Here is a 10,439-nt window from a genome sequence, read left to right as displayed (position 1 = left end):
GAGTGGGCTGCCATTTCCTTCTCCAATGCAGGAAAGTGAAAAGTGAAAGTGAAGTCACTCAGTCGTGTCCGACTCTTTGCGACCCCATGGACTGCAGCCTACCAGGCTCCTCCATCCATGGGATTTTCCAGGCAAGAGTACTGGAGTAGGGTACCATTGCCTTCTCCGGGAGTTGCCAGAGGTTCCCTCTAAAAAGCAAATCTGGTCCTGTCTCCTCCCTGCCTGCCACCTTCCCTGGCTTCCCACTGCCCTTAGGAGAAAGCCCAAAGCCCAATGTTCTCCCAGGAATCTTCCCGTGAGAACGATGCATAGCCTGCAGGGACTGACAGCAGCAAACTTCAGGCAGAGATCGGGAGTTTCAGCATCTTCCTGGAGCCCACAGGCCAGGGCAGCGCTGGCAGCAGCCTGGCTCTCCAGGAAGAAGGAAGAGTTGCCCCGGGACCCGCTCCCCAGGCCTCCCTTCTCGACTTTGCCTCAGTAATTAATTTATGGAAAGCATCTAAATTGGGAGTCAACACAGTCCTGCAAATCTCATCTAATCCCTGCCTCCAATGGAGGGAGCAGCACCTTGGGGGTGGAGCTTTTCTTACAGTGATTACATTTGGTTTTTTTCTGGGAAAAAGCATGAAAATGAAGCATTTAAGGTCTAATTTCCCCAATAACTTTTGGAAGGAGGAGGCTTCCAGGTGGTTTTCGGCGAGGTCTCAGGGAGCCTTTCAGTCCTGCAGCCCCAGGAGGGCTTTGGGGGAGAGGGGATAGACTCTAGTTCATCAAAAGTTCCTCTTGGCTCCACCTTTAAGCACAGCCAGAATCCGCCTTCTTCTCTTCCTCTGCTGCCTCCACCCCACCTAAGCCATGGTCACCTCTGCAGTGGTCCCCTGGCCATCTCCCTATTTCCACCTCACCCTGCTCCAGTCTCTGCTCACAGGCAACCAGGGCCAAGCCATGGCTCCTCAGAAGCTCTCCAAGGGCTCCCTGCTACCCTTGCGGGGAACTCAGGAATACTGTCAGTCCCATTAAGGGCCACACGATGCCCTCCATCCTCATTCTCTCCCTTCTCCTGCCTCCCTGGAATCCCTTGATGATGCACACTCTGCCTGCCAGCACTCCTGCAGGCTGTTTCCCTGCATGGAATGTTCTTCCTACTGATCTTATTCAAAAATTGTCTCTTTGCAGCTTCCCTGATCACACCCATGCCCCATTCATTCTCTATTCTCCTCACTCTTTACCGCTCACCACCAACCCAAAATAGCCTTATTTTTTTCCTTATTGTCTAGCTTCCCTCTATTCTTCACCAGAATGTCAGCTCTAAGAGCAAGGGATTTGTTTTAATAATAAAGATTTTGTATTTAGAATTAGCCAGCTGGACTCAATGATCCCAATTCTGTTGGCAATGTCCGAAGCATCAGTCAGGAGCCAGTAGAACATTCACCTTCTTCTCTCCATCAGGCCTGATCGGGGTGTTGGCCTCGGCCACGTCAGTGTCACAGAGCTTCTTCCCAGCCTGTTTAATCTGATGCTTATTGGCCTTGACCTCCACGGTGAACACAGTGTGCTGTTGTCTGTTTTCTTCATGGCTGACCCTGTGGTCGGGGGAAACTTGGTGATGGCGGTGTGGTCAAACTTGTTTCTCCTGGCGGCTCCTCTGAGAATATTTGGGCTGCCTCCTGAGCCACAGTGTTTTGGGCCAGCGGAAGGTGGGTGACTTCCGGATCTTCTTCCTGTGGCTGTGGACACCTTTCAACACCGCTTTCTCAGTCTTCAAGGGCTTTCCTTTGCCTTTGGCTTTGGGAGGGGCAGGGGCTTCCTCTTCACCTTCAGCACCAATTTCCTGAAAAGGAGCAAGGGATTGTTTTGCTCACTGACATATCTCCAGTACGGACCGCAGTGCCTGGCACATGATACTCAATAAATACTAACCAAATGGATGAATGAACTGCATTGTGACACAGCGGGTGGCAGAGATCCTGAAATGTTGGGGGGGCTGTCCTCTCTGGGTGGGTGGAATCAGTCTGAGCTTACCTCCTACAGGCAGTCTTCCGTCCAGGTTCTAAATGGAAGTCCTGGCTGCAGGGGGCAGCTCTGATCACTCAGTAGGACTGATTTTTCCTTTGGTGCAAACACCACCTCTTCCAGGGAGCCCTCTGAGAACCCTTCCCAACCCTCAGGGAAAGTTTGTCCTACCTCCTCCTGGCCTGACACTTTCTCTCTTGTGGTCTCTTTGGGGTGTTGGTGTCAGGCTGAGGTCCCTGGCGGGCACCTGAGTCATATCCAGAGAACACCTGGAGGGCCCGCTTCAGTTCACGCTTTACAGGGCCTCTCATGAGGCCAAAGTCACACCTTCTCCTCACTCAGGCCTCACAACAACCCTCTGAGGCAGACATTCTCATCCCCATTTTACAGAGGAGGAAACTGCGGTTAGAGGCCACAGACATGACTTACCCAAGTCCCACAGCTGTGTCACAAGGTGGAGTGTAGCCGGGCTCCCTGGCCCCAAGGCCAGCTCCACGACCTTCAGCATGGTGCTCAAAAAGTGTCTGGGGAATGACAAGCCTGAGTTCTGGGGCTCCTGAGCGAGTGATGAAGATGCTGTAAACACAGCATGCGCCAACCCACTGCTGGTCTGGTCTGTGTGGCCCGTCCTTGCTCAGCTGAGCATTGAGATGGAGACTCTCCTGGTGTTCTGTGCAGGTAAAGAAAAGACAGTGATTCTCTCTTCCAGGGCCCCATAGCGGGCAGGGGCATATAAAGAGGTTGTACCATGCCCAGTGCCTATCCCTGGTCCTTAGCCTCACCCTGGTGGCAAAGACAAGGCCCAGAAGAGTTGAGCAATGAGCCAAAAATTAGGGACAGAATTGGGAGCAATGACCCTTGACATCAGTTCTATCTTGCTGTCTGAGTCTACCTGCTATGTCTGTAATGGCCATATCCCTAGGACCCAGACCTCGGTTTCCTCTTTTGTAAAGGGGGAACACTGTACCTATTTAATAGTATCAAAGATTAAATGAGGTAACACAGGCAAGAGCCTGGCACAGTGCCCAGCAGAAAGTAAATTCTTAGTAATCGGAGCATATAGTTATCAGCTGGTTCCAAGAGAGGAGCCTATGCTGCGTTGTCTCCTCCTTCCCTGCCTTACAGGTGGCTCTTACAGGCTTGCAGCTGCAAACTTGGTAGTAGTTAGAAGACCCATTTCTTTAGGGGAAAGAATAACAATTAAAATACTAGTGCCCCGTGGTGGAAATGGTGTGACAAAACGAGCACAGCGTGGCTGTGTCTTGTGAGTATCTTAAATCTGCAAGGTAAGTATTTTATGAATGTTACATATTAATAAAGTCTCATTTTGTCTGAATTCTCCCACCTTTTAAAATGTATGTCAAGAAACAAGCAACTTCGAAGCTGTGCAGTTAAGTGAGCTGCCAACTGGATTTACAATATTGCCACGTAGGGCATTTTTTAAAACAGGTAAACAAATATAAACATCTTCTCTCACCTTTTGTCAGGATTAGTCTTGAATTCGGTGAATTTTGAATTACGCCCCAGCAGGACTAGACCCCTCCTGGAGTAAGGTGCAGTGGTCCTACATACCACAAGGGCCAACCATTTGGAAGTAGCACTTTGATAGAACCCATCAAAAATGCAAGCCATTCTTGAGCCCTGGAGCTCAACATAAGAGCCATTTACATAGGCTGACCACTTACTGACTCTGGAATTTATCCTAGTGAAGTAATTCCAAAAGAGCAAAGCAAAATGCAAGCACACGAAGATGTTAATTGCAGTGCTGCTGACAGTTGAGGAAAATGGTAAACAATCTACAACAAGAGGGGAGTGATTCTGTAAATTATGCTGGGGCCCTGGATGGTTCTTTGACCAATAAAAGTTATCATTTTGAAGATCATGTGGGACTTCCCTGGTGGTCCAGTGGTTAAGACTCTGCGCTTCCACTGCAAGGGGCACAGGTTCGATCCCTGGTTGGGGAACTAAGATCCCCCATGCCTCTCTGTGTGGCCAGAAAGTTGAAAAGAAGAAGATTGTTTAACAACATAGATGATGTTTACATTCAAGTGTTTCATATCGAAGGAGAAAATGCAAAGCTGCCTTGGGACTCTGGTCTCTGATACTGTCAGGACAATTTTCCTTCCTTGCTGTCTGGTCCTCCCAACAGCCCTCTGAGGTAGACAGAACAGGTCATTAGTTATTCTCTCATAATCCAGGCGAGGAAAGAGAGACCACAGGGACTCAGATTCTGACCTGGGGCAGCTCCTGACACAGAACCCAGCGCTGCCTCAGAGGAGTGCGCCCCTGCCTGGGGGGCCCAGCAGCAAGCCCCCAGCTCCCGAGTGAGGACAGCGTCAGTCAAACCCCAGTTCCCTCCCGTTTCATCCAGGAGGGGTGTCCCCAGGCAACTGTTTCTTCCTCCTCGGGCTGGGATTTCCCCTCTTGGGCAGTTTGGAAGAACCCCAGTGCCAGGCCCCATCTTGCTCTGAGCTGGTCTTATAGGCACATTTGACCCATGAGATCATGTGGAAAAACCCTTAGAAACTTTATACATACTGCAGGTGCAATTGTTCCTATTATTTAAAACAAGTTGTAATGCGAAATTTTTCCATCATGCAAACATTGCTGGTAATAACATAACAAATGCTCCCCCTCCATGGCCACCTTAGGAAATACAACCTTACGGGGACACTTGGAGGCTCCTGGGTGCCCTAATCCTCATACTGCCCTCTATCTCTGTCACACAGGTAACCCAAACCACAAAGGGGTGTTGATCTGTAGTGTTAAGTAATATTGTTTTGCACGCCTTTAAACTTTCAATATGTGGCTTCATGCTGTCTTGCATTCATTCAGCAAATTCACTCAGCAAATATTTATTGGGTGCTTACTGTATATGAGGTACGCTTTCAAATCGTTGGGAACATGAGTGAACAAAACAGACAAGATCTCTACTCTTGTGTACATTCCCATGGGGTGAGCCAAACAATAAGCAAAATGTACGAATTATAGATAAATTATATGTTAGAATGTGAGAGTTGCAAAGGAGAAAAATAAAGTCAGATGGGTGGGGGGCAGGGGGGTGGAATGCTGCAATTTTAAGTAGGATCATATCATTCTATTTCCTGTTTATTTACTCCATATTATTTTCTTCTTTTTTATGAATGCACCATCTTTATTCTTTTTCTTGGCAATGAACATTTAAGTTTGTTTTTTTGTCATTATAAACAGTATTACCATAAGCATTCTTATAAATGTCTCTTTGGATACACTCAGAAGAGATTTGGTGGGGGGCATATATCCTAGTATAAATTTGCTGAGCCTAGGGCATCTTTGACTTAACTTAGATGGTACCAGTGACTTCCACAAGCAGCGTATGAGGGGTCCAGTTACTCTACCTCTTCTCCAACACTTGATGGTATCAGAGTTTAAAAAAACACCTGCCAATCTGACAAGTATAAAATACCATCTTTGTTTAAACTGAATTTCCCAGATAACTACAAAGGTTGAGCATATTTTCATAAATTTATTCATTATCTGTGTTTTCTTCTTTAATGACTAGGAATTTCATTGACTTTTGTCTGTTGATTTTATGCCCAGTAATCTTACAACTAATAATTGCTCTGTAGACTTCTTTGGGTTTTCTAAATAATCATATCATCTGCAAATACTGACAGTTTCTCTGTCTTTTCAAACGTATGCCATTCATTTATTTTCTTCTTTATTAATTTATTTATAAACTTCTACTAAATGTAATTATTTAAGAAAGACAAATTTGTAAGTACAAGGCTGAACAAAAATGTTAGAGTGGGCATTCTTATCTTTTCCTGATTTTAAAGGAAATGTTTCTATTTTTTACACAAGTAATATTTCCTTTGGATGTTTTTCTAGATATCCTTTATCAGTTTAAGGAACTTCCCTTTTATTTCCAATTTGCTTAAAAGTTTATCATTGGTCAGTATATACTTGTATCAAATACCTTCTTCTGTGTCTACTTAGATAATATGCTTTTCCTTCTTTAATCTATTAATGTAGTAAATTACCTTTATAGATTTTCTAATATTAAGCCACCTTTGTATTCTTGGAACAAACTCAACTTGGTTATTTTACATTATCTTTTTTATATACATTTTGATAATGTTACTTAGGATTATTATATCTAAATGTATGAGTGAAATAGATCTGTAATTTGCTTTTTTTATGCTATACTTGTTTACTTTTTGTATTACGATTACACCGGCCTCAAAAAATTAATTTGGGAATATTCATTATTTTTATATTCCCTAGAAGAATTCATGTAAGATTGGGATTGTCTATTTTTGAAATGTTTGTATAATTCACCTATAAGACCATCTGGGCCTTGAATTTTCTTTATGGGAATATTTTTCAATTATTCCTTCAAATTCTCTAATTGTTTAAAGGCTATTCATAATATCTATTTTTTTTTTTTTCAGTTTTGGTAGGAATTTATTTCTACTAAGACTTCAAATTTGTTGACATAAAGTTGTTGATAGCATTCTCTTACTGCATTTTTTCTCAGTTATCTTTTATTGCAAATACAGCCACATGAAAAGATAAAATCTCCAGATATTTGTCTATCTTTATCTTATTATCTTTTAAGCCTGTTTTAACTATAGTTATGTTACTCTTTTCATATATAATATCATTTATTTGTATATTTTCTTTTTTTTTCTTTGATCAATCTTCCCAGAGATTTTTGTCTTTTCAAAGAATCAACTCTTAGTTTCATTGGTCTTTACCTTCCATTTTTTAAATTCTATTTCATTGATTTCCATTTTGTTTTTTTAAAATCTCTTTCCTTATGTTGTTTTGGGGTTTACTGTAATTTTTTCAAACTCCTTATATTTGACACTAAGGTCATTAATTTGCCCTGAGGGTATTTGCCCGCCAGCTGAACTGAGCTAAGCAACAGCTGTTTTGAGAGGACTTCGGGAGGAGGGAGTCAGATGTGGAGAGCCAGGTCCCAGGGCGGGGCTGGGGAGGAGTCTAATCAAGACTCTCCACCGGGAAGAAGGACTCCCTCCATACCTAACCTGGGTACAATATTGCTTTCTCTCCAAACTATTAATATAGCAAATTGACTAAAACAGAACAAACCCACAAAGAGGAGGATAATAGAGGAGTCATCAGCAACAGCATTTTGGTAGTTGGCAAGTAGATGGACTTAAACAGGTCCAAGAAAGCCGTATCCCAGAGATGAAGAAGCATCTTCATCAAAAGAAGCCTGATTTATACCACAGAACCATGAAGAGGTCTCAAACCAGGCTCATCAATTATCTCAGGATTGGGGTTAATATGGGGTGATGTGGACAGAGAAAAGATCAGAGAAAAAGAAGGTATATACAGAGGACTACGACTCAGAATGGCAATGGATTTTTAAAAAACCGCATCAGGGGAAGCCAGAACACAATGGAGTAACAAGTTCAAAATTCTGAAAGAGAGTTTGTGGTTAAATTGATGATAAAAATGAGCAAGCTGAGCCAATGATTAAAACAAGTCAGTTATTACTCCAGGGAAAACAAAATGCTATGCAGAAAAAGAAAATAACAACATTTTTACGCAGCTCATTTGACAACAAATTTACAGCCAGAAAGGGCTTCTCGGGTGGTGCAGTGGTAAAGAACCTGCCTGCTAATACAGGAGGTCCAAGAGAGGCGGGTTCGATCTCCGGGTCGGGAAGATCCCGTGGAGTAGGAAATGGCAAGCTGCTCCAATATTCTTGCTTAGAAAATTCCATGGACAGAGGAGCTGGATGGGCTACAGTCCATGGGGTGGCAAAGAGTTGGACATGACTGAGAGATCGAGCACACACACATTACAGTAGGAATAAGGAATAATGAATATTGGTCTAATCAGAGTGACAACTATACTGGGAGGCTGATGACCGGGAGGTATATGTGGGTGTGCGGGTGGCTGAGGATAGGTATGTGTTTTGTAGCCGTTGTATTTAGCGGCAGGGGTTGGTGAGAAAGTTAAATCTTCTCTTCTTGATGAGAAATCATTAGATAATGCCCAAACCTGAAAATTCAAGAAGTAGCCATATAAGCATGTTCTTTGTGGAAAATATGGTAAATATCAGAAAGATTGAAATCTGTATCTCTACAACTGAGAAAGAGGGGTAGGGTGGTGATAGGGTAAGGGGTTGAGGGAAAGGGGCTTCAGGGAATTGCCTATTTTCATAAGAAACCATGTAGAATTTTTCAACTTTCAAAATTATATGCATGTTTAACTTTGATAAAAATAAAAACTAAATTTTAAAATTTCCAAAAGTGGGACGGCTGGGTTAACAGGTATGCATATTTTTAAGATCTTACTCACAGAGCTACATAGTGCACCCATTTTACTCTCTTCCAGAAGTGAATTAGTCTCTAATTTCTAGTCCTTGCCAGTACCATTATCGATTTTCAGATCTCTGCCAGTTTGATTAAAAAAAAAAAAAAGATATCCTATTGTGGTTTTCATTTGCATTTCTTTGACTTCCAAATAGTTTTACATAGTTAACATATTTAACCATTTTTAGTTATTTTTTGATTCATTTCCTGTTACAGTTTTGTCCATTTTTATCTTCGAGTCTTCATGTTTTTCACCATTGGTTTATAAGGGTTTTTAAAATAGTAAGCCTACTAATTCTTGATCTATCACACGTTACAAATATTTCCACCCACCATGGGTCCTTCTGCTTATAATTTTTTTTTTTTTTTTTTTGCCACAGGGGGCTCAGACAGTAAAGAGTCTACCTGAAATGAAGTAGATTCAGGTTCAACCCCTGGGTAGGGAAGATACCCTGAAGACTGGCATGGCAACCCATTCCAGTATTCTAGCCTGGAGAATTCCATAGCAGGGGGTTACAAAGAGTCAGGCACGACTAAGTGACTAACACACTGACTTTCACGTGAGATCTTAGTTCCCCCGACCCCAGGATACTGAACCAGAGCCCCTTGCATTGGAAGCGTGGAGTCTTAACCACTGCACTGCCATGAAGTCCTTAATTTTCTTTTTTTGATGTGAGGGATTTTTAATTTTTATGTAGTTCAGTCTGTCTTTTATGCTTTTTGCCTTGGGATCATGCCTGGAAAACCCTTGCTCGTTTATGGGTTTTTACAGCGGTATTTCACCGAGTCAAAGTTTTCACATTTTAAATCTCTGGAATTGGGATGTGTTTATAATCACCAGTGCTCAGGTGGCAGTCATTGCCTGCCTGCCCCACATCAAAATGTGCAGAAAGTGACCTAGAAGTGGAGCAGACTTAAGGGAATGCTGCATTACCACCTGTCTCCTTTTCTCCAGAGTTCTAGCCTGCAGATGGTGGGTGGAAATGACACAGGGGCTTTCCTGCTTGGCCCGTAAAACCTTCCATACCACCCTCTCCTCTCTCTCTCTCTGCTGCTGGAAGATCTAGCAGTGGTTCTCAGTGATAGTAGAACCAGAGGCAGAGGAGTTTAGGTCCATGAAAAGCCTAATGGGAGATGCTTGCTGACCAGGGGTCCTCATTGTTATTTGTGTGAATAAGAAATAAACTGTTACTGTGTTAAGCTCTTGAGATTTGGGGTTTTGTTTGTTATAGCTGCTAACACTGCTGATACCCAACTGATAATCTTGTCTTATTTCTGACTCAAATGTGAATCCCTCTAGATTAGAGTTGAGTGTTTTATCATTGAGTATGATGTTGGCTCCTGATTTTAGATAAATGTACTTTATCTGATGCTTTTAAAAAAATATATCAGGTCTTGGTATTGGAGTTACTCTAAGTATATAAAATTAATTGGAAAATTTTAAACATTCTTAAACTCTGGAAAAAGTTAAATAGCATAGGAGTTAATTATTATGTGAAACTTTGACAAGATTCATCCTGAGAACTGCCTATACAAGAGTAGAACTTGAATATGCTTTACTTTTTTTTTCTTTTTCAAAATAACTTTTTAAAATTATTTTTTAAAAGCAGTTTTAGATTTACAACAAAATTGGGAGGAAGGTATAGAGATTTCCCACATATCCCCTGGCCCTACACATCCATTAGCAACATCTCCACTCTAGTATGGTACAGTTTTAACCAAATATGAACCTATATTAACATATTCTTATCACCCAAAGTCTATAGTTAACTTTAGGGTTCATCTAAGTATTATACATTACATGGGTTTGGACAAATATACAATGATATTTATCCATCATTATAATAACATACATCCTAAAAATGCTCAGTGTCCCACCTACTTGTCTTTCTGTCACTCCCTCCCACCAACCACTGAAAACCATTGATCTTTTTACTGTCACCATAGCTCTGCCTTTCCTAGAATGTCTTATAGTTGGGATCATATAGTATATAGACTTTTCAGATTGGCTTCTTTACCCTAGTAATACTTATTTAAGATTCTTGATTCTTTCATGTTCTTGACACCATAAAATTCTTAGTAGTGAACACAGGC

This window comes from Bos indicus, chromosome 8 (assembly GCF_029378745.1).
Source record: "Bos indicus isolate NIAB-ARS_2022 breed Sahiwal x Tharparkar chromosome 8, NIAB-ARS_B.indTharparkar_mat_pri_1.0, whole genome shotgun sequence".
NCBI lineage: Eukaryota > Metazoa > Chordata > Mammalia > Artiodactyla > Bovidae > Bos > Bos indicus.
This window is presented reverse-complemented; position numbering follows the sequence as displayed.